This window comes from Schistocerca serialis, chromosome 9 (assembly GCF_023864345.2).
Source record: "Schistocerca serialis cubense isolate TAMUIC-IGC-003099 chromosome 9, iqSchSeri2.2, whole genome shotgun sequence".
Taxonomy (NCBI): Eukaryota; Metazoa; Arthropoda; class Insecta; order Orthoptera; family Acrididae; genus Schistocerca; species Schistocerca serialis.
The window spans coordinates 139817503-139837320 of record NC_064646.1 but is presented as its reverse complement, the minus strand read 5'-3'; the positions used below and the strand labels follow the sequence as shown (position 1 = coordinate 139837320).

Below are 19818 nucleotides of genomic sequence, written 5' to 3'. Positions count from 1 at the left end.
AATACTGGACCATCGACAAGAGTCAGCGTGCGAACCATTCAACGAAACGTCATCGACATGGGCTTTCGTAGCCGAAGGCCTACTCGTGTACCCTTGTCGACTGCAGGACACAAAGCTTTACACCTCACCTAGGCCCGTCAATACCGACATTGGACTGTTGATGACTGGAAACATGTTGCCTGGTCGGATGAGCCTCGTTTCAAATTGTATCGAGGGGATGGACGTGTACGGATATGGAGACAACCTCATGAGTCCATGGACCTACATGTCAGCAGGGGACTGTCCAAGCTGGTGGAGGCTCTGTAATGGTGTGGGGCGTGTACAGTTAGAGTAATATGGGATCCCTCATACGTTTAGATACGACTCTGACAGGCAGAAGGTATGTAAGCATCCCATCTGATCACCTACAGCCATTCAGTCCATTGTGAATTCCGACGGACGTGGGTAACTCCAGCAGGACAATGCGACACCCCCCATGTCCATAGTTGCTACAGAGTGACTCTAGAAACACTTTTCTGAGTTTAAACACTTCCGCTGGCCACCAAACTCTCCAGATATGAACATTATTGAGCACATGTGGGATGCCTTGCAACGTGCTGTTCAGAAGAGATCTCCACCCCTTCGTACGCTTGCGAATTTATGGACAGCCCTGTAGGATTCGTAGTGTCAATATCCTCCAGCACTACTTCAGACATTAGTCGACTTCATGAAACGTCATGTTGCGGCATTCCTACGTTCTCGCGGGGGACCTACACGATATTAGGCAGGTGTATCAGTTTCTTGCCTCTTCAGTGTAATATCACGTCCGATCTCATTGTTCCCGACGTAACTCGGCGTGACAAGGACTCAAAAAGTCGTTGAAAGCCCCCTGTAGAAATGTTAAGCTGCCTATTTAGCTTCCATAATTGTGAAAGTGTTACCGACGCAGGATTTTGTGCACAAACTGATCTCTCGATTATGTCTCACAAATATTCATTGGGATTCATGTCGGGCGACATGGGTGACCAAATCATTCGCACGAATTCTCGACAATGCCCTGACATGGTTCATTGTCATTCATAAAAATGCTATTACTGTTTGGGAACATGACGTCCATAAATGGCTGCAAATGGTCTCCAAGTAGCTGAACATAATAACAATTTCCAGTCAGTCATCGGTTCAGTTGGACCAGGGGACCCAGTACATCCCGTGTAAACACAGCTGACACTATTATGGAGGCACTACCAACTTGCTCAGTGCCTTGTTGACAACTTGGGTCCATGGCTTCATGGTCACTGCGACACACTCGAAACCTACCTTCACCTCTTACCAACTGAAATCGGGATTCATCTGACTAGCCCACGGTTTTCCAGCTGTGTAGGGTTCAACATGTATCATCACGTGCCCAGGAAAGGCGCTGCAGGCGATGTCGTGCCGTTAGCAAAGGCGCTTGCGTCGGCCGTCTGCTACCATAGCCCCTTAACGCAAAATTTCGCCACACTGTCCTAAGGGATAACGTTCGTAGTACGTCTCACATTGATTTCTGAGGTTATTTAACTAACTTTGTTTTTCTGCAATGTTCGTCGTACGTCCCACACTGATTTCTACGGTTATTTAACCAGTGTTGCTTGTCTGTTAGCACTGCAACCGTACGCAGACAGCACTGCTCTCCGTCGTTAAGTGAAAGCTTTCGGCCACTACTTTGGCCATGGTGAGAGGTCAATGCCTCAAATCTGGTATTCTAGGCACAGTCTTGACACTGTGGATGTCGAAGTATTGAAATCCCTAACGATATCCAAGACAGAATGTCCCATGCATCTAGCTCTTAACTACCATACCGCGTTCAGTGTCTTAACTCCCGTCGGGCGACCATAATCACGTCGGAAACCTTTTCACATGAATCACCTGAATATAAATGACAGCTCCGCCAATGCACTGCCCTTTTATACCCTGTGTACGCGATGCTACCACCGTCTGTATATGTGCATGTCGCTCTCCGAAGAATTTGTCACCTCAGTGCAAGGCCAAGACTATAGGCTAAGTGTTGGAAGAACTTACTGTATAATTCCTTAGCTCGCCTTGGACAGTTTCCGCCGAGCACCTACCGGTAAAAGTAGCCATCCTGCTCCACTCGTGCGCAGGAAGAGACCGTGAGTAACCCACGTTGCTTCACTCCAGGAAACGACGACTGTCTTCTCAGTTCTCTCCGGACGTGAGCCGCAGTTCCCGCTCGATACTTACCGCTGCTGTCGCCGCTGCGTGCCGCTCTTTATCTGGTAAGTCGGTCCCTTCAAGTACAGGATTCACGTCATCGTTTTTCTTCCTTATTATAAATTAGTTACTCGTTCTGAATGTTTAAGAGAACAATATTATGGTGGAGAATATCAAATTACATGCAACCGCTGGAAACATCGATGACGGTGGATGTCTGATTGAAACTTAGAAACGTGTTCAGATAACATTATGATTGGGAGAGAGATTCCCCCCCCCCCTTCCCCTTACAACTACCTGCCCTACTCAAACACAAAAAATAAACTGCTACTCGCGAAAACAAGGAAATTCGGGGGGGCGAGTTTAGGTTGGTACAAATTTTCATGAAGCACGCTATATTAATTACAGTGCGGATTAAAAATTTCTGACAGACTTTCAACGGTAGCATTTCATGCTATTGTATCTTCATCGATTTTCGTCCCCATCAGTCTATTCATTCTACCGAATCGATGTAATAAATTGTCAAGTGAGTATTTTTAAAGTGCAGGTGCCTGAAATGGGCGACTGCGCATTGCAATTATTTGTTTATGTTGCTGGAGATGAGTATGGAATGAAAAGGAAGAACAGAAGGCATTATTCTCTGCATCTCTCAAACAGTACTAGAGCGCCGGCCGATCTAAACCTCTTCCTCTGACGCATTGATTACTATTAGCAGTGGCCGGCCGTTGTGACCGAGCGATTCTAGGCGCTTCAATCTGGAACCGCTCGACCTCTACGGTCGCAGGTTCTAATCCTGCCTCAGGCATGAATGTGTGTGATGTCCTTAGGTTAGTTAGGTTTAAGTAGTTCTAAGTTCTAGGGTACTGATGACCTCAGATGTTAAGTATCATAGTGTTCAGAGCCATTTGAACTATCAACGGTGTGACATGCCTCCACATGAACGCCATGAGACACGGCGGAGAGAAATGGCTGTAAATCCAGAAGTTTGATAACAGTTTGGTGAGCAAGAACTCTGAAACAAGTACGTTCGAAATGTGATTGAAATTACGTAACTGACAGTAGTCTGAAATACTAATTTTAGAATGGGAATGGCATGTGAACGTTTTATTAATCTCGTCGCTTATGCGTTTGGCCCTGTACTGTCTTTTCTGACTGCGAGAATGTAAATTTAATTTAGCTGCGAGAATATAAATTGTCAGTAACCTTTAACCAAACCAAAACTGCATGAATTTATATAACACAAAACTGAATCTGATGCAACATTATTGGTTTGAAATTGGTCCTAGTAATAAAGCAAAACTTGATCAATTTGAAAATAAAGGCCCCTATGCTTAATGACTTCTATCCGTGAAATAATAACATTTCTTACCTTTATCTGCGCAATGTAATGCTCTTCGCGCTGCTCTTTGTTAGTACTTCAAATTTTACAGTTAGCAAACAGCTATTGTGCAAGGCCAATGCTTAGCATACATTTTAATTAAATCGAGTATGACTGAGACAATAACTTCTTGAGAAAAACAGTTAATAAAAAATGACGTGGACCTGGGAACTGGTATTGACTTGATTTGGCACTAAGTTTAAAACTTGTATTTTGACTCTGAAAATTAATAATGTTCACAGTTAACACATTCGATTAACCGGTTATACATTAAAAATTGGCTTTACAAAATCATAGGATGTGAGTGCTATACATTGTCTCAATCATCACTTATGACGGTCGCAGGTTCGAATCCTGCCTCGGGCATGGATGTGTGTGCTGTCCTTAGGTTAGTTAGGTTTAACTAGTTCTAAGTTCTAGGGGACTAATGACCTCAGCAGTTGAGTCCCATAGTGCTCAGAGCCATTTGAACCATCACTTATGAATACGCGCATTGCGTTAGTAACAAAACAACTTTCTTTACCTTAATATTTTCGAACTTCTGTTGAGATTTCTCTTACAGTTAGCAGGTATCACAGTTTCTTGGAAATAAAAAAGACTATTACTACCCGTAGCTGTGCGGCTGGTCCCGGCGGAGGTTCGAGTCCTCCCTCGGGCATGGGTGTGTGTGTTTGTCCCTAGGATAATTTAGGTTAAGTAGTGTGTAAGCTTAGGGACTGATGACCTTAGCAGTTAAGTCCCATAAGATTTCACGCACATTTGAACATTTTTGAACTTCCCGTAGCGAGTAAGTATATATCCAGCACACATCGGACACGACACGCCTTTACACTTGAGATAACACATTACTCATAACACCTTGAATCAGCGATCGCTGTTGAGCAGTGACGCCACTACACAGTCGATACTACATTGACCGTCTTTGGTTTAATATAATATTTTCTTCAAAAGTCGAATTAATTTGCCTCGTGCACCTTTCAACTTTATAGCGTTACCTCTCCCTTTGTCAGCTTTCCTTCACCACTAGGATTCGAAAGGGTGCCTGTGTATTGAATACTAACGCGTGCACCAAAGAACGTGACTAGGTAGGCGATTGGAAGATGAGGGATGGAATTAAACGTGACTACGATATCGATGCCAGGAGAGACGGAGCATTAGTGTAGCTCATTAGGATAGCGGAAGAAATCGGTCGCAGACTTGTACAAAGATCCATCTCGATATTCGCTAACATTGATTTATAGATACAAATGTAAATCACTATGACCTGATTGCTATTGGTACCCAGTTTCTTCCGAATGTGTGACCTGTTTCTCGATCACCAACTACTAAAACGCAATTTTGACTCGGGGACACCACGCATTTTGCACTTCGTGGTCTTGTGGCGTCATTAACGTCTTTGTGCTGTTACTAGATTTTTTTGTCTGTTTCTACTGATTACTATCATCTCAGTTTCTACGGTTCATAAAAGCTAAATCTTAGGAAGTCTTTCGTGGAAGTAGACTTGTAGGAAGTGAGGCATGAACGATAAGCAATTCAGACAAAAATTGAACAGATGATATTGAAATGTAGTGTTGGGGACAGAATGCTGACATTTGGAAGGGAAGATCGGGCAATCTGTGAAGGGATACTGCATTGAATTAAGGAGAAAAGCTTTTTGTAGCACAGCCTGGCTCAAAGAACGCATCGATTAGTTGGACACATTCTGAGACACCAGGGACTGGTCAGCTTTGTAACAGAGGGAAGTGTGGGGGTAATAATTTTAAGGGGAGACCAAGGAAAGAGAAGTTGTTGAGAGATGAAGAGGCTTTACCAGGTTAGACTAGAGTGGACAAGGGCGTCAAACCGGCTTTCGAACTGAAGACTAGACAATAACATGAAGTCATTGGCGCTAATACACTTTCACTGTATCTGTATCTTTTGACTAGCTTCGCCTCATTTTTCTACTTTTTTTATGAATACCGCATTTTTCTTTTATGTGTCACACTCATACAAATATGGAAACCGACTTCAAATAATCGCAGTACAAGCCTGTTGGAACGACATAAAAAAAATCCATTTCCTCAAGACAACTGTAGAAAAAGTAGATGTAATGAACGTCCTGATAATTTTAACGAAGTACTACTTCTAAAAGTAGGTAAGATGTAATCAAATGTGCTATTAATTCTTGATATGATTCTGAGATCGTTGCGAATAACATGAATAATGTTATCTAGATCGATTGATGATTTTTTTACATTGTTTTGTGCTACGTTTTCCAGCTACTACCAGCATCGGATGCTAACTTGCAGTTTTGGAGACACAACGGTCAGTGTCAGCGCACAGCATATTATATGCTTTAGGAGGGTATCACAGCTGCTGCGGCATAGGATTCGCTATACACTGACACTAAAGTTTGGTTCTGCAAGATCTAAATTTGGATGATTCCGTGATAGCCATATCCAAAGCATGTTACTTGAAATATGTAATAAACTCATAAAGCTATATAATCTGCATTATTCGTAAAGTAATAAAATGTACCAATATCTTCTGTAACGAGAATTTCTCCTGTCTGTCGAACTTGCAATCATTTTTCGGAAGTGAGTCATTTAGACCACCGGTACTGGACCAGTTTTATTCTGGCCACCTCGTATTTTCAGATGTAGTCTAATATATTGAGCCACACTCTAACCAACTTTAGTCTATACAGGTGAAGACAACATATTTTATGCCAGTGGAAGGTTTGGGTGACGGGATGGCCGATGGTATTTCATTATGGCAGCACCGTTTCGGAAATGCGTACTATGAATTGACTGCGATTACTGATGACTCCTGCTAATAATATGTTGCCACTCCTCGACTCATCACTTCCTGAACAGTCCAGAATAGTCCAATGAAATGGAGTATGGTAAAACAGTAATCCGGGCCACAGCAACAACTTTTTAGGACTCCATTATTTAAAAATACCTGGAAATATGCATGGCCGAAAATCTGATGAACAGTGACAGAGGCTTACAGTTAGATAATGCGTGGAACGCTATCATTTCCACAACTTACTAAAATCGAAGACGACAGAGTTCGCCGATAACTCCGACGAGCACAGAACGCCAAAATGTAAGAAGTGCAAGGCCTATGTAACATAGGCGGAAAGAGAGCGACGGCAGCGCTCCTCGTGGAGTGACAATGAATTTTGAATACGAGAAAATATGGGGCAAACATCCCTACTTTTAATTCGAAATACGCGATTTAGATGATAATGTTTTTCATTTACTACCAACAAAGTACACGCCTCGAAACCGATAGGTTCAAATGGTTCGGATGGCTCTGAGCACTATGGGACTTAACATCAGAGGTCATCAGTCCCTTAGACTTAAAACTACTTAATCCTAACTAACCTAAGGACATCACACACATCCATGACCGAGGCAGGATTCGAACCTGCGACCATAGCAGCAGCGCGGTTCCGGCCTGGAGCGCCTAAAACCGCTCGGCCACAACGGCCGGCAAACCGATAGGACTGTGGCCTTCCAATGTAATATATTCGTGAAATCTCGATGTAAAACTAAGATTAACTTCTCGTAGCTGGAGTTCACAGTCACGAAAAATTTTGGAAATGACGTCGTGCATGTATTTTGACTTTAACATTATTTATTTGTAAAACCAAAAATTGGCATGTCGACCAGGTGGCCATTATCATGCGTAAATACAGCAAACGCACCTTAGCGAATGCAAAACCTAAATATCACCTGACATGACATGACACAGTAGCTGTTTTCATCGTGGTGGATTCCTGATTATGATATCTTGTGTGGAACGCACTCTCTGAATTGCGATGTGAATATGTTACTTGTATTCTAATTTATGTTTGTTTGCATCCATAATATTTGTTGAAGTAAATAATTCCATATGTGATTTCGCTTCACATAAAACAGACGTTCGTTTCGTCGCATAGAGTTCTGTGGATATTTGTGTGTGAACTGCTCGATATCAATCCGTTGTAAGTATATTGTTCGTATTCTACCATATTTTAGTTTTCATCCGTTTTTTGTACTTTCTGGTGTTAAATGGAGAACTCCATTTTAGCACCTTTTGACAGAGTTGGTATACAGCTTTATTACATCTTGTCACAGAATCACGAGGCTACGTGCTTCTACTTTGAATGGTGTTGCTGCTTGCAACTGGTATGCTCTGTACTTTTAGTGACTAAGGCATTCTTCCTCGCAAATGTTAAAAATACGACAGTAGTGACGTAGATGCGCTCACACAGTGTGTAACGGTACCACCGACCACCCTGAACGGCAATCCATGCTAGCGATATACCTGTGCGAGGAATTTTTGAGATGTGACTGTGAGATAACCTAATGGAAACAGAGCAGTCAAACTGGGAGTCGTTTCCGGAACCCTCCAGCAGAGTATAAACAATAGTGGGTCAGGAACAGACGTTCTTCCAGCACAAAAGCAAGTTTTAACATTACATATTAAAACAGGTCGCCAGCCTAATTAGGCATTCTTGTGTCAAGTAAAATGATGAAACAGAAGGCAGTGCTAAGGCTAATCTAACCTTCCTTGACACACACACACTAAACTCTTTCCTTATATCTGTTCACACTACAACACAGTAACCTAACCTTGCAGATACCTGTGCTAAAAACTAGTACGTCAGATAAGCAAATGGCCAAAGAGACAGTAAACATTAACATATGACTCAACAACACGTACCTTAAATGAACTAGGTGCAACTGTTTATAAAACCAAATACCGACACACACGAAACTAGTAGCAATACTGAACTGGGAAAAACTTGAAACGATTCTGAATTTAAATCAGGGAGTCTACTAATGATCATAATCTATAACTTCATTGCCTAATAATACAGGGTCTCTATGCTTGTACATTAGCCAACTAGCATTAGAATAGATAACACAGTAAACAGTTCTTTCTTAAACTTGGTTTGAATCAACTAAACAGAACGACAATCTAACTACACTGACTCTGAAGGAATCTTTGCATTGCTTCGTTAAATAACTAGGCTGGTCCATGAGGACCCTTAAACTTTCGTGGTTTGAAGAACCACACTCATTAGCAAAACTACTCTAGTATGTATGAGAAAAAGTAAGTGTTCTTATCATTAACTATTAGTTTTGTAAAGCGCAACAAACTATAACTCTTTAAATATCAAATGTGCTTTCATAAGCAGTCTTTGGACCTACTCAGAATTATAATTGGCTGTGCAAATGACAACACAACTCTAAATTCAAATTCAGCCAATTTCTCATAATAAATTAGGACACTCGGAATTAAATTCACTGCCGCGCGGTCTAAGGCGCTGCAGTTATAGACTGTGCGGCCGGTCCCAGCGGAGGTTCGAGTCCTCCCTTGGGCATGGGTGCGTGTGTTTGTCCTTAGGATAATTTAGGTTAAGTAGTGTGTGAGCTTAGGGACTGATGACCTTAGCAGTTAAGTCCCATAAGATTTCACACACATTTGAACATTAAATTCACTAGGGTAGGAATCCTGTCCAAGTTTGTGATTTGGGGTAGTCACGGGTGTAAGATAGAGTTTTTAGCAACACCACGATTATTATCAAAATCAAGCAGAGTTCACAAATACGTGGTCCACTTACAGGGTGCCAAATACAAAATAATTTAGTGGAAGGCTGGTGGCACTGGTGGCGCAATTTTCAGTGGCTGTTAACCTGGCGGCGATGCAGTCATGGCAGAATTGTTGGCCTCGCCCTATTACTGATCTTCTTGGCGTCGAAATAATGTTTCTATAGGGCCAAAAACCATACCATGATAATGGTATCACCAAATTCAGCATCATAAGCCCTTAAATATCGTCCTTAAGCTCTTCTGGCCTCTAAACTCCAAGAATATGAGCCACTATGATCCTCTGCTGCTAGCGAGTTGTGAGCCACAGCACTTCTCAGCCCAGACTCCTTACTCGCCACCAAGGACGAGTTGCCACTTGCGCGCCAACCACACCTTTTCCACTCCGCCAGGCTACTTCCGTAGCTGCGGGGCTTCCCCACATCTTTGGCATTTAACACTGTGTTCCCTAATTATGAACCAAGTCATTTATAGTATATTCCATAACAATCATTTCAGTAGTTATTTAAATTCACAAGCGTAATTTAAACAACCTCGGTCAAAAATTCACATAACTGAAACATGTATACATAGTCAAAGATTTTCCATGACAGATACAACAATATACATAAACAATACTACAAAATGACACAGAAATATCGATACAGATTCAAAATAGGTCAAAAACAGGTGTTACAACTGCTCGACAGTTCTACGAAAAATCACTGTCAGAAAACAAGTTCGTTTCAAATCAGGGTAACCAGACACATAGACGGGGCACCAGGCGGTGGCCCGACCTGGTAATAATCCACTACTGTAGCGAAGCACACCAAAACTTTTCCATGAAAAATGCTCAAAAACAGACAGGATAAACACAAACGATGAGGCAATGACGGAAACACAGAAAGTTGGGAAACGCAGGAACAGTACCACGCACTTAGCCTGTACAATCAAGAGGCCGTCAAGAGCGGTACAATAAGATTAGATCGAGTCGTCTTCGTCAGTCTTAGATGTCTCACCTGATGATGACAGGCAGCTGCTCGGTCTGTAATTATTCTCCTTTTACGTGACAGTACATCCTTCAAAGGTCAAATGTCTGAACATCAAATTTCTGAAAAAGGGGGGGAGGGGGAAGGGGAGGAAAATGTTTGCTATTGAATGCAAAGACATGACCTAAGTTTATCTGTAGTGCCATAACATAACTTTTCTCATCGGAATGTTCAGATTATCACAGGCAAATGTCGTAGTTGGAAAACAGTAAACACGGTAATACCAGACCGTGTAATTGTTACAGTTAATGTAAAAACTCAGCGTTGCTTTAAAATAATAATTATGATCGGACTTTGTTCAAATTATAACTGCAGGCTGGAATAATGTCCTCTGCAATTTGGAAATGATGGCGCGCTTATGGAGCGCGATTGTTGCGTCAACAGGTAGACTACCGTTGGCTAATTTAATAGGCTAGAAAATACATAAAATATTTTTGATTAGTGGAGTATGATACTAAATACACCTTTCCTAAACAAAATATAATGCATTTTAAGCACGTGGTGTCACCGCCAGACACCACACTTGCTAGGTGGTAGCTTTAAAACGGCCGCGGTCCATTAGTACATGTCGGACCCGCGTGTCGCCACTGTCAGGGATCGCAGACCGAGCGCCACCTCAAGGCAGGTCTCGAGATACGGACTAGCACTCGTCCCAGTTGTACGGACGACTTTGCTAGCGACTACACTGACGAAGCCTCGCTCCTTTGCCGAGCAGATAGTTAGAATAGCCTTCAGCTCAGTCAATGGCTACGACCTAGCAAGGCGCCATTAGTAACATTGCATGTATCTAAAGAGTCTCACTTGTATCGCCACAATCTCCAGATGTACCAAAAGGATGGATTAAAGTTAAGTATTCCAGAAGCTACGTACTTTTCTTTATAGCATTCATTACGTATCCTGTTTCAGACCTCACGCCATCCTGCTTTAGCTTAGCGCGTGCCTTTCAGCTTCCTCTCATTGTGTCTAGGCTGTCTTGTCTAGACACAACAAAGCATCTTATTCTTACTTCAGCATAAAATTACGCTAACAAAATACACGGTGTTCGGAAATTCCCATTATAACATTCTAGGACTTGTAGAGGGGAGCGAGTACGTAATACAAAGGCCATTCGGAAAGTAAGTTCCAATCGGTGACGAAATGGAAACCACAGTAAAAATCCGATGAAATTTTACACAGATGTGTTTGGTAGTGTCTCCAGTATGGCCATCGATCGCAGCACGTCGCTCCTTCCAATTCTGAGAGTACAGTGAGCACGTAAAGATGCATAGAAAATGTCTGCCGCCAAGTATGAGGACCTGGTGAGAGATTTCGCCTGGTGTCCTGCAGCCCACATTACATAACTGTCAGGCGTTTCGTTCTTCATGATAATTCTCGGCCGCACTCTGCAGGGGCAATATACATCCTCCTGCAGCGTTTTCTATGGGATGTGTTTGATCATCCACAATACAGCCCATAATCTGGTCTTCCCGAGTTTCAGCTCTGCTCAAATGAACCACTAGCTATGAGGATCACGTTTTGGTACAGACAACGAGCTGTAGACGAGAGCAGACGGCTGCCTTCTGTGACGAGGGTATTAGAAAGTTAGTACAACGCTCCGACAGATGCCTAAGTCGGAGTGGCGGCTACGTAGGAACGCAGCTTTAAAGTGTAGCTAACTATTGCAAATAAAACGCTTTTGATTTATCGCAGTGGTTTCCATTTCCCGACCGATCGCAACTTACTTTCCGAACAGCCCTCTTATTTTGGATACGAACCCATGCCCAGAAACATACGATTTCCATGCTACAGCTGTTTGAGAACATTTTTGCTAGGTATGTATGCAACAGGGGAGTCGTGGTGGGTGTGTTCACGTTGGGTCGGCCGTTGTCATTTGACATGTATCCTACCTCTTTGACGTGGTTCGAGCCTCACTCACGTGTCTGTGAGTATTAGAGCAATATTTTTGAGTGCACGATTGCAGAACACACCGACATAATCCTTCTGAATGGCAAAACTGACGGCAATGGAAGAGCACCTCGTCATCTTCATCAAGATCGCTCTCCACAGCGTCCGACTCCATCCCATACACTTTTCGCCACAAATGCGCAACGGCTTCGAGAAAGGCAAGTTTCACCGTCAGCGGCCGTGGCTGAGGTGTTCCAAGAATATGCCGCACACCCGAATTGGAAGAGGTCGTGCTGCGCCACGTTGAAAAGAACCAATCAACAAATACACGATCAATTTCTTTGGCTATTAACAAGTGACGTACTGGGTCACGCTAATCAATTACTTGTAAATGTGGTCGTGTTGCCAACATGCTTGAACACGGAAATGGTACCTTTCGGACATGTATTCCAATTCAAAATATTATCTTCTAACCCCCCATCTACAAGGCCGAACACTCTGTACACGGAATCCTCTCGTCAGGATGCCGTAAGAGGAAGAGGAACAAAAGTGAGTTGTAAATTGTCCTCAGATTTTTTTAAAACATTAGAAAACTTGCTGCCGTACAATTAAGTCTTTGACGTTGAGTCATAAATGTTTGCTACAAATCGAAATATTGTGATGGGTTGTTGACGACGAGCGCCTCAAGCCCTAATTTCTTGAACATTCAGTTCACGCGGGAAAATTTCAAAATTCAAAGGCAACCACTTGTTGGCCAGAAATCCAGTCAGTATGTACAGTTACTTATACGGGATTTTGCACATTCTTGTAGTAATACTGGGCTATAGTCTACAGCCCTAAAACCAGTATATGAGAAAATCTTGACTGATCCATTGACTGTTTTTGAACTCTTTGAATTAATGTTGTTGCTGTTTCAAATGTAACAAGTGTGAATCACTTCCAAAGTAAATTGTATTCCGACGTACATGTGTACCCAGTCACTTTCTTACATATTACGTGGCAGATTTCTCTGAAACGAATAACAGTCGAATAGGAAAAACGCTTTTGAAAGGTAGCTTTACAAGTGCATTCCGCACAATGGACCATGCGCAAGTCGTGAACAAACATATAAAACGCGATAAGAAGCATGAATTTCAGTTTCTCCATGTATTTATATATTTGAGAAAGCTTTTGACTGAACTTCAACGAAATCTGTACAGACGTCACTTGAAAAAACAAGCCATTAATTAATTTACGGTAAAATGAATGTGTTAGTACTACAGCTTCCGTTATATTTTATCAGAATAATAGAATTTCCAGATTCGTCAGACTTCGCCATTAACTTCCCATCCAAGTTCGTGCTGCTTGTTTCTTTATATAGTCAGTCCAACTTCCATTAGATCACCCAACTATTTCATTTTGTTTACACTCACTATCACTCCTGTTTTCTCTTCTCTACATTCGTTATGTTCAACATTTTTTTTCCTTTAGTCGTTTGGGAAATGTCAGTTTTTAAAATGTTATATTTCTGAAGGTGGTGGGGGTAAAATACAGGGAGCGAGAGGCTATTTACAATTTGTACAGAAACCAGATGGCAGTTATAAAGGGTCGAGGGACATGAAAGGGAAGCAGTGGTTGGGAAGGGAGTGAGACAGGGTTGTAGCCTCTCCCCGATGTTATTCAATCTGTATATTGAGCAAGCAGTAAAGGAAACAAAAGAAAATTTCGGAGTAGGTATTAAAATCCATGGAGAACAAATAGAAACTTTGAGGTTCGCCGATGACATTGTAATTCTGTCAGAGACAGCAATGGACTTGGAAAAGCAGTTGAACGGAATGGACAGTGTCTTGAAAAGAGGATATAAGATGAACATCAACAAAAGCAAAACGAGGATAATGGAACGTAGACGAATTAAGTCGGTTATGCTGAGGGAATTAGATTAGGAAATGAGACACTTAAAGTAGTAAAGGAGTTTTGCTATTTGGGGAGCAAAATAACTGATGATTGTCGAAGTAGAGAGGATGTAAAATGCAGACTGGCAATGGCAAAGAAATCGTTTCTGAAGAAGAGAAATTTGTTAACATCGAGTATAGATTTAAGTGTCAGGAAATTGTTTCTGAAAGTATTTGTATGGAGTGTAGCCACGTATGGAAGTGAAACATGGACGATAAATAGTTTGGACAAGAAGAGAATAGAAGCTTTCGAAATGTGGTGCTACAGAAGAATGCTGAAGATTAGATGGGTAGATCACATAACTAATGAGGAGGTATTGGATAGAATTGGAGAGAAGAGGAGTTTGTGGCACAACTTGACAAGAAGAAGGGATCGGTTGGTAGGACATGTTCTGAGACATCAAGGGATCACCAATTTAGCATTGGAAGGCAGCGTGGAGGGTAAAAATCGTAGAGGGAGACCAAGAGATGAATACACTAAGCAGATTCAGAAGGATGTAGGCTGTAGTACGTACTGGGAGATGAAGAAGCTTGCACAGGATAGAGTAGCATGGAGAGCTGCATCAAACCAGTCTCAGGACTGAAGACCGCAACAACAACATATTTCACACAGATAAGTTGGTATGGTATTAATTGCTGATAGGGTTGTTCGGCCGCCCGTTGCAACTCTTTCCGGTTGTCGCCACTTTGGGTTCAAATGGTTCAAATGGCTCTGAGCATTATGGGACTTAACATCTTAGGTCATCAGTCCCCTAGAACTTAGAACTACGTAAACCTAACTAACCTAAGGACATCACACAAATCCATGCCCTAGGCAGGATTCGAAGCTTCGACCGTAGTGGTCGCGCGGTTCCAGACTGAAGCGCCTAGAACCGCTCGGCCATATCGGCCGGCGCCACTTTGGGGTCTGCGTGTCGATGAAGATGAGATGAAATTATTAGGATACCGAAACACCCAGTCTCCGACAGAAGAAAATCTCCTTCCCAGTCGGGAATAGAAACATGAGACCCCTCCATCTAGAGGGAGCGACATTAACCTCGTCATTTGGCCTGGGCGAACGCCGCATGGCAACTCTTTAAGTTCATAGTTGAATATTTCACTCGGCTGTTTTATTACAGAGGGCAAGCAGCTCTCAGACAGAACACGTTGAGCTACCGTGCCCTCCAACCGTGAGACCACGAGCTCTACACAGTACTGTCAGCATACACTCGTTAATAGACTTTCCTTTTAAGGCACAATGGGAATTTACTTCTGAATATAGCATTCAGTTTCCCGAATTAACACCAAGCTATTTTTAGCCTAATGTTTAATTCTTTAACCGCCCATCCGATTGTTGTTCCCAGTTCTCACAAGTAAACAAACATATGTACTTTTTCTATAATTTCATCATGCAGGTATCCTGCCTCCTAGAATCTAACAAAAATTCTCGAATAAAGTCCGACAATATTATCGGCGCTCTTCCAACGTCTGTACGGTAATATGTAAAAAGTACTATATTGTTTTATACTCCACAATATTCATTTACTCAACTTTACCGGTTTTCGGTTTACATGGCTATCATCAAACTTTAACTGACTATCGTCGCCAAAGAAGTCACAATGTTTGTATACAAAGTTGGAAATTATGTTACTAACCTAGACTGAAACACAAACGTCCAGTAAATGTCATATTTGACAGTAGTGTGCTAGTTCAAATTATAAGATAAAAAACTGAACAGTAAATAAATATAAAGAAGCATACAGGGTAAACATTAAGTTAACTAAGAAAATAACAGCGTCTATACAACAGTTTACATTAAATAAACAAATATTATAAAGTTACTACATGGTAATAGTACTTCAAGAGGTGTCACTGATGGAAAGAGATAGAGAAACCAAGAAAAAGAAAGAATTTAACAATTGTTTCAACAGAATGTGTGGAGTACATAGCCAATCACGATAAAAAAAATCGATAAATACAGGAAAATGGAGCAATAGGAAGGAACAGACAGTGTGAGGAGTAATGGCAAATTGAGAGGATCGTGTAAGGTTAGAAGAGGTGAAGTGTTAATACGCGCTTGGGCATTTAAGATTAAATCAGAACTGTCGGCTACATGTTTATTGATTTACAGAGCTTCCAACACGCTGAGTTTTTACCCCTTGTTTGCTAAGTGTAGAACATGGCACTGTGGCCGGCGGTTGCGGCCCCCAAGCAATACCTGATCAGCGGATGTGGAATCGTAATGCTACACCCTGTAGCTGGGTTCATGTTGAGTGAGCCTAGTTGCTATGTCTCCACCTGACAGACCTATTTAAAGCTGATCACAGTCAGGACAAGTAATTTTGTACGCCCAGATTATGGCTAGTAATTAGGTCTTGTCTTTGCTACTGAAAATACACTGGGTTGTGGTGTTATTCACATAGTACGAGATCCTATAGTTGCAGGATTTCAGTGTTTTTGCTACATTCTGTGATACCTGTTGTAGGTTTGGAATTGTACACAAAATAATCTAGGTAAAATGTTGCAGGCAGGCTCAGCTACCAAAAGAAACAGGCGAACACTCCTTCAGACAAGCCGTGATATAAGTTTTAGTATAGATGGCTCGGTTACAAAATCAGATTACACTGAATATAACTGTCATGTGGAATACCTCCATATTCATTACACATATACATCTCTGAGAATTTATGTTGTGCGTCTGGAGAAAACTTCATTCGATTTGAGGCCTGTGTTTCGGGTGCCACGGAATGGCAAAACTCATATATATGTTGGGTCTTACCTTTGGACAGCTGTCGTCGCTCCGCGCTCTTACTGCATTTCACCGTTTTCTTAAGATCTTGCTGACTGAGGGTGGATGCATCCAGGCTGCTCACCAGCTGTCTCATTTGGAACCAATGCTAAGCAACGGCGTGGGCAGCCAGAGGGACCCCTGTATTGTTGAGAACTGCGACACGTTGTTTACTCTTAGAGGACGTGCGGAAAATAATCACTACGTAATTGTGGAAATCGTCCAGCGACGATAGCAGGGTGTAACTAGGCTGAGGCATTTGGGAGACCCAAGGACAAAACAGAAAGAAAAAATTAAAATGGAAAGGAAAAGTGGAAATTAGTAAAATCCATCTGCAAAGTGAACTTTTTCACCATGTTCAGATAGTTCAAGACGGTTCAGCAAAATCCTTCAGAGGTAAAGAGACATGAATCATGTACCTCCTTCACCCTCGTCAAAGGCCAATCTGCAATATTGCTCGAACGTCAGTTAACTGAATCTATAGAATGAATGGGCTATGATGCGTGCAAAGGTTGCGGCCAGGGCTGTGGTCTTGACTGTCGCATCTAATGATGTGTGAAAAAGAATCAATTGAAAACTTAGATTTAGTTCTTAAAAGTACTGTAGGGGCTAATCAAGAAACAGCTTTTTATCCTGGAATATCTACAAACGTTTTGGCCACATAATGCTGCGACAGAAGGATTTTAAAAATTGTTCCGCGAGTTCTCCCAAGGTAGCCCAATAAAACATTAAATTCAATGCGTTGGGATGGCATATACGATACCATTCATGCACTTGAAGAGATAGTCATTTATATAATTCTTGTGTGTAACGAACGAAATGTAGCGATAGGTCTTAAAAACATAACTTAATCCTACCTCTTTGTTATTCCACGTAAAGCAGTAGAAAGAATCAATATCTAGATAATATCTGAAGACTTGACATCTGAGCTGACCTGAACTTTTAGGAACACTACTGACATAAGGGATCATTCCACAGACTGCTGGATGGAAGTATCAACAACTGTGAAAGACGAATAACAACAATAAAGAAGGCTTACATAGCCTTGACTAAACTTGTAATGACACTTTATTCATCCAATAATTAACATCATTTATTCGCAACTATATACCTTGTCTTAAATAATGGCTCTAGTTGCAGACGCATACAGTGCAGTGATAATGGTAAGAAATTCATCGGAACTGTTTGTCGTAGAGCTAACACGTGGTACCTCACCATATGCATAACTCTGTTGATATGTCTCTAGGAACCTGTGGCCGTTGAAAAAGTTGAGCTCTCATTTTCGAAGCTAAAAGTATTTAATAACGTATATGTACGACATACACTGAATCAGGTACGGTTATTTAGTTTGGCAATGTTTTCAACAGAAGGACGAAGTGTATTGTAACATATTATAGATAGCAAGCGAGTGTAATAGAAATTCTGTAAAATATTAACTCGTTAAACTAGAAACAAAGTGCGCTATATCTCGCAAACAAATGCTTAGAGCATACATTTCATTAGCGGTTTACATGGAACTTAATGCTCATATATTCCTTCAAATTATCTTTTCCATGTTGTTCCTTCTCTTTTTGTATCTATCTTATTTTTTGATTTCTTCCTGTCCTGGGAACCTGACTTGTCTACTGTTTCTTTAAAAATTGTTCAGTTTCTGAATGTGATCATATCGACTCTCGCATTTTCGATATCTCTTCCTATTTCTGTTTACATCTACCTCTACGTGATTACTCTGCAATTCGCAATTAAGTGTTTGGCACAGGGATCTGCGAACCACCTCTAAGTTACTTCTCTACCATTCCTCTCTTGAACAGCGCGCGGGGACACGAACACTTACATCTTTCTGTGCGAGCTCTGACTCTCTTATTTTATTATGATGACCATTTCTCTCTATGTAGGTGGGAGTTAATAAAATATTGTTACACTCTGAGAAGAGTGTTGGTAATCGAAATTTCATGAGAAGGTCCTTCCATAGCGAAAAACGCCACCCCAATTCGTGTATCACATCCCTCTCCTATTTCGCGATAATACGAAACGAGCTGCCCTTCTCTGAACTTTCTCGATGTCCTCCGTCAATCTATCTGATGTTGATCCCTCACCGCACAGCAATATTCCAGAAGAGGGTGAATGAGCGTAGTGCAGGCCGTCTCTTTAGTAGACCTGCTATATTTTCTAAGTGTTCTGCCAATAAATCGCAGTCTTTGGTTTGCTTTTCTCGCAACATTAACTATGTGATTCCTCCAACTAAAATATTCGTAATTGTAATCCATAAGAATTTAGCTGAGTTAGATTTGTGTGGGATAACGTGTAAACGAAATTTAGTGGATTCCTTTTTGTTCTCAACTGGATGGCTTCACACTTTTCACTACTTAAAGTCAACTGCTGCTTTTTACACCAGGCAGATATCTTGTCTAAATGATTTTGCAATTCGTTTCGATGAAGTGATGACTTCACAAGACAGTAAATGACAGCATCATCTGCAAATAATCTAACAGGGCTGCTCAGATTGTCTCTTAAATCGCTTATGTAGATTAAGAACAACAGAGGGCCTATATCATTCGTTGTCGAACGCCAGACATTATTTCTGTATTACCCTGACTTTCCGTCATCACATTCGAGTCACACAACTTAGGCGATACCCCATAGGCATGCAGTTTAATTAGAAGTTGCTTGTGAGGTACGGTGTCAAACGCCTTCTGGAAATCTAACGATGTGGAATCAATTTGACGTCTCCTGTGGATAGAACTAATTACTTCGTGAGAATAAAGAGGTAGTAGTGTTTCACGAGAACGATGTTTTCTGAATCCGCGTTGTCTGTTTCCTCAATAAATCGTTTTCTTCGAAGTGATTCATAATGTTCGAGCGCAGTATATGTCCCAAAATCCTACTGAAAATCGACAGTAGTGGTATGGGTCTGTAATTCAGCGGATTTCTCGTGTTTTCTTTGTTGGGTATTGGTGTGATTTGTGCAACTTTCCAGTCTTCGCATACGGATCTTTCAACGAGCGAGCGGTTGCATATGACTTAATTCTTCATACTTAGCAATCAGCATAGTCTG

At 41.6% G+C, this 19818-nt stretch overlaps 1 protein-coding gene across 1 annotated transcript in view; it reads left to right on the top strand.

Annotated features, from left to right (window-relative positions):
* The first annotated feature begins 2191 nt into the window (after nucleotides 1-2191).
* The window catches only part of LOC126419422 (uncharacterized), a 308724-nt gene continuing 291097 nt past the window's right edge, over nucleotides 2192-19818 (top strand). The window contains exon 1 of the mRNA XM_050086609.1: nucleotides 2192-2255. The gene's annotated coding sequence lies outside the window, so the exon portion shown is untranslated. The remainder of the gene's footprint in view (nucleotides 2256-19818) is intronic.